General features: G+C 34.7%; 1 protein-coding gene across 2 annotated transcripts in view; it reads left to right on the top strand.

Moving 5' to 3' along the window:
- The first annotated feature begins 589 nt into the window (after nt 1-589).
- The window catches only part of LOC113497218, a 145,607-nt gene continuing 140,196 nt past the window's right edge, over nt 590-6,000 (top strand). The window contains exon 1 of one of the 2 annotated variants that reach the window (XM_026876661.1): nt 590-2,137. The gene's annotated coding sequence lies outside the window, so the exon portion shown is untranslated. The remainder of the gene's footprint in view (nt 2,138-6,000) is intronic. The other variant, XM_026876678.1, reaches the window with a different exon arrangement.

Here is a 6,000-nt window from a genome sequence, read left to right as displayed (position 1 = left end):
TATAGCGCTGTCACGCTTATACAGCCATAATGAGATTACATTAAGACGTGTTAATAGACCCTCAGAGCTGTCTTTAATGTTTCGATCTTTGTTCATATAATAATGGTATATTATTTGACGTACACAATACTCTCATGTTATATTTTTGTGAGTTTAAAATGAAGTACAGGTGTATATCGTCCTTCTTTTATATCCACTTCATCCGCGTATGATGGTTTGCAAGTCTTAAACGACTTTAAGTATCTTTCAAACTGTAACTTGTTTTACTGCAATAAGGTCGATTTTCGTATGTACTTTTATCTTATATCATGTGGTTCAACATACATTCGTTTGCGTAAAGAAGATGCGTGTCTAATATAAGGCATGGCCTACGCTAATCTGAGATTTGAAAAGTTTTGTAATCATCATTATGTTAGCTGATTTCTAAATTTTGGGACATTTACGTTTCATTGAATTTCAGTGTTTTTGTTTTAGTTATTCATAAGCTAGGCCTAGTTAGTTCTGAAGAAACATACATTTATTCATTGGTATTTTTTTTCTCCGCGAACAATCTTTGTAAGGCGTCCAAGCTTAGAAAATTACTTCATGTGACTAGGCAGGTTTCTTGAAGTGTACCTAAAAAAATAAATTCAAGTGCGAGTTGGATTGTCTACTGAAGTTTCCATGCAAACATGAAAATATGGTATATAGTGTTATAACGGCAATCAAAATACCTGTATTGCAATCAGCTGTAAAATTTTCAACCATCTAGCTATCACGGTTCACGAGTTACAGCGTGTTAACCGATCGTAAAATGGACCCTTACATAAAAATTACATTTTAATATAAAAGTAGTAGGTAGCAAGAAAATAAAATGTGCAGTAAGAAGATTAGAAATTATCTCGAGCCACCGCCAGCGATCACGACGTATCGATCACGTACGCTTAATGAACTTCTAAAGCCTTTTCTAAGAACAAGGCTAGAAAGTACCTCTCTGTTGCCAAGAGCAACTCTCTGCAAGCAAGTCCGGGCCACTCCGCACTCAAGCCAAAAGATATCAACGCCTAAGAAACAATTCAACGTAAAACTTCGATCCATCATAATTGTGACACTCGAACGAACTGTCAATATATCGATTTCATCATCGTTACGCTACGTATCAACGTATGTGCTTTTTCACAGAATCGAAACAATAATCGAATTGTTATCGATAGAAAGTCCACTTCAAGCCGTTTCGGTCACGTTCGATTTTATTCTCTTGTAAAATTTTATTATCTATTCTATACTTAGGTATTGGAATACTAGTTTTGAAAGGCTAGTACCTAGTCTTTGTTAAGATCAAGAGCAATACAACCAGTTTGACTTGGCTCGCGACCTGCTGCATCTGTCTGCACTCTAAGAGTTCCGGGTTCCTTTGTCCAATAAACAATTTAAACCTAGTACATTTTACTTACTTTTTATTACCCACTATAAGTAGTTACAAGACAATTGCAATTTTAATTTCATTACGAAGATCCTTTAGCAACAATTTTAAGTTACAGCTTTGCAATAGGTTGTTTGTTTACTTTCCGCTTCCACCTGTTTACGTCACCCATGCGTGCCGAACTCAACTCACATTGAGTTGAAACGAAAAGAATATCGAAAAACAATCGATATGGTCCAAAATCGGTTTGTTATTGCGGCGTCACAGCGTTGGAACAGTTGCCATGCAACAAGATATCTGCAAGGAAACCGCTGAGGTTGCGAAACGGGCGGGCCGCGCGGCGAAGGTGAAGGAGGCAAGCGCCAGTCGCCGATGCGAGAGAGAGGCGGACGCACGACCGACGCAAGCGCTGCCCGCGCCAACACGAGCTGCGACGCGGACGACGCCGCGCGCGCAACCAACTGTGCATTCCCTGCACCACTACTACCTTCTAGTTCTACCTACATTACAGTGATCAGTGAATTAAAATTAAACCTTTGTGCCAGTGATTGTGTTCGACTGTTCCCTACGTGAGTGCCCACGGAGATTGTGAGAATTTTTCTCGTTATTTGACACACATATGACGTGAATAACGGTGCGGGGATCCGACGCTCGATCGACTCGCTAAAATCGAATAAGTGTTAGTGTATCTTAAAAGCAGTGTGCCGGAATTTTAACGGACTTGCCTAAGCAAAGGTAAGAACGGATGTTTACAGTTATGCTTATTGTATAACTTTAACCGTGGCGGAGAAAGCTTTCTTGTAAGAATCAACTTGGTAAAAAGTTTTAAGTAATAGACCACAATACATAGACAGTCATTCATTATGCAGTTATTTTGATTCGCTGATGACTGAATGAATGGATGAAAACTTGAAAGTTTGTAAAGAAATTTCTTGTAAGCAACGGTTCATCAATATCTACCGACGTTAACAAATCTGACAATTTAAATAGTCTAACAATGAAATATTCATAAGAAACATGTTTCTAAACAGGCACGAGTCCAGTTAAAAGCGGGCTATTATAAATTCTAAAACATTCATAATTCATAAAAGAGTTTATGAATATTCAAACGGAACGTTTATACTTTTTAGAGTCCAACGAAAATGTGAGGGAAAAGTTAAGGACGCGTTTGTGTCCAGAATTAACAATGGCCGGGTGAAAAGGTCTGTGACTCATCTTGTACGAGGCAGAGTGCTCCGAGCTTCTGTTTAGAATAAATTTACCTTCGAAACAAGCTTATGTGTCTTTAGTAAACAATGGACGAAAAGAGATTTGTTTATACCGTCGACATTTTTTTGCTAAGCGGTAACCGAATTTTCTATAACACAAAAAAACGATTCTTATAATTAAGGAGGTATCTAAAATAATAACGAAAATATCAGTCTATTTTTCCCACATTAAAATAAAACCTTCTTCCCATATATCAAACTATTGAGCATTGATCTAGCAAACAGCTAATTAACAAACATTAAACATAATTACAATAACGAGACAATAATAAATTGACCAAAGATAATTCTTTCACAACTAGTCTTAATAGAACCTAATTTAATAAACTAAAAAACATCAGTAGACACGTTTTTTTTTAATTTCGTCCAGAAACGTGCACTGCGCAATACTGCGGTGACAGCGAACAGCGTATGACGCCATGGAACATGAAATGTTGCAAATAACTGGTAAACAAACTTTCAAAGTTGAAGTAACGAACTTTGGAAAACAAAACTTATTTAGTTTGTAACGCACTTCATATAAGGATTGGATTGAAGATAGCTTTGCACCAGATCTTAAATGAAACTATAGTAAATTTTCAATTTAAAAAAAGACCTTTGTTTTAGAAGTTCAAGGTAGAAAGTATCATAAGATAGGCCGATATGCTGCAAATAACGATGCCAAAAAAATGGTAGCTAACAATAAAAAAACCGGCGAGAAATTCGAATTTTAAAGTGTAGTCGATTGACGCGCAGTGGAACATTTATTTATAGTTTGGTTTATACTGTAGTCGATACTACGTTAATTAGGCATATATTTAATTATTTCCATCAAATTACCTTAAAATCCAATTTCGTGCAACCCTAGCTTTACTGTGAGTTACCTAGTTAACCATCTTAACACTAAACGGGCCGCGATGCAAGTAATTACACCTTAAAGCAATTTTATTACCTTTGTTATATCCGCTTAATGTTAACTATGAACATGATATTTTACGTCTCAAATCTAAAATATAAACGCTTTAGGTAATTGTAGAAACTCATTCAATCATTAAGAAATGTAAAATTACAAAGAAAGACGACTCCCGCTCTTGGAAATGTAATTCTTGTGTCGCGGGAGGCAAAAGCATTTAAGTCACAAGTACAAAGTCATCCTAAATGAGAACAAACATTAGACACAAAAATGCTTTACATATACGGGGATTGAACCCGCGACATGACCCGCACATTTTATTTAGCGCGGTGACCTTTAGCTCAAATCTCTATAACATATATGTATCAATACTTTTGCACTTAAATATATTGTTAAGCGGTTGCCGATACTCGAAAAAAGTTTCAAGGGCTCATGAATAAAAAAATATATTTTGAATACTGAACTAGGCAACTAAGCTTGATTTATTACGTCTACACAATTTGATGCATGTCTGTGCCTTAGTAAAAAGTAACATTGAACTACTTATCAGGGTCTAAAATAAACACAAGCTATCAGGCTTTCGTTACAAAGGCATCTATGTTTATGATTATGCAAACAAGAGGGTATAAAAGCATCCAACAGCTGATAAGGGTAAGCTTGGGACGTATTTTGAGCTTCGTCTGTTTGACATGTTTTTTTACTTCAAACATTGTATACAATGTATGCATTAGATACCAGACTTTACTTATTCAAATTCTCTCGTTACCTTCTCACTTAGAAATTCTATGGGAAATATTTCCATAGACCATATGGCACTTGGCCAAAACTGTCGCGCATGCGAAGCAACTTTTAGCTTATCATAAAATACAAATTACTTCATTATACTTCTTTAAGAATAGCCCCGAGATTTATTTCGACAAAACGAATGTGACCTTTAAACTTATGCCTGCATAAAGGTCAAGATCGTTTGTCTATAACATTATAACCAGTCTACTTTAAAATGCCAGTGCTTAGCCATAATATATTAGCGATAAATGCAATAATGTTTCAGATGTTTATAATGAGTTATAAATAAACGATACAGCTTCAGAGGTCGTTGATGATATGAAATTGTAGTTTATTTACAAGCTAATATACGTCAAAAACTTAAATTGAAATACATAAATATTGACAGGAGAATTAAAAGCAATGATTGATGATTCAATTACTTCACTCATATTACCAATGTTCCTAATCGTATCTTAATCTTCGGATTTCGTTAACCTATATGCTTGCAATAAATGCATATTGATATTACATCTTAAATTAAGTTACGCAAGGTAGAAGTTGCATTAGACGCCACATGATTAACCCACAAATGTGCTTCCGTCATAGAAATACATTACACAGTAGCGAATCATTCTAATGTTAGACGAACGTGTCCGTGTGTCTGTGTATCACCGTCTTCACACTTAACGGCTTCCTGTATCCGGCTTTCTGCTATTGTTTTAGCACAAGCCATTATACTTGTAACATTATTTCCAACAATTATCTCATATACTCATATAAATTTTAGATTCATTTTATTCGGTGTTGTGATATCGATTTGTTTGTTCGGTTCAAATTTGCGTCACGTTTTTTCGATTAAAACGTTTTTGCGTGGATTATTTAGCACTTGCAACTTTACTCGTTTATTTTTTATTGTTGTGATATATTTGTTAAAGTAAAGATAAATATGATTTATAGCTTTATTGTGCTAGTTACTATTATTTCATTTTAGTTTGTTTGATTTTTTCCTTTAATAGCAACAAATAAAATTATCTTTTATAAGTCTTTTAAATGTAGGATTATCGAAGTTAGAATTTTTTTTTTTAACTTTGACATCACTTTCTGATCCATGAGAATGAGTTCCAGTTTTTACAATCAAAAATATATATTCATTTACTATAAAACGTCAGAAATAACAGATTAAAGTAAGTAGATTATCGAGTTGTAAAGGTTGAGGGAAAGTACATCAGCGCTGCTTTCCAACAGCCTTCGAAATGCCTTATATAAATTACTTAACGAAGTTTTTGCCAAGCATGCTGTAACAAGTTTTTTTTTCTACAAATCTTCAATATTAATTGTAGAGTTACGTAAATATAAACGAAAATATTTTATGTCTATGCAAGTGAAAGTATAGGTGGGACCTGATTACACGTAACTAAGAGACGCCTACAGCTTAGCTAATAAGACTATAAGCCCCTTATCTTATAAAATATTGTAGGCAGACATGAAGACTCCAAAAATTTCAAAAATAAACATAACATTCTCCATCCCTACACGGTCAAAAAAAGTTTGTTCTTCTTATCTATGTGAACATGCTACCTTGAAAATTCCATCCCAAAGGTTTAACCTAAATCCCAAAAATAATATCTTAAGTTCAAATCCTTGGTTAAATTTTAAGTTGCTTATCGTTG

The sequence above is a fragment of the Trichoplusia ni genome, chromosome 1 (genome assembly GCF_003590095.1).
Source record: "Trichoplusia ni isolate ovarian cell line Hi5 chromosome 1, tn1, whole genome shotgun sequence".
Taxonomy (NCBI): Eukaryota; Metazoa; Arthropoda; class Insecta; order Lepidoptera; family Noctuidae; genus Trichoplusia; species Trichoplusia ni.
The sequence above is the reverse complement of the archived record's forward strand: the minus strand, read 5'-3'. Positions and strand labels throughout refer to the sequence as shown.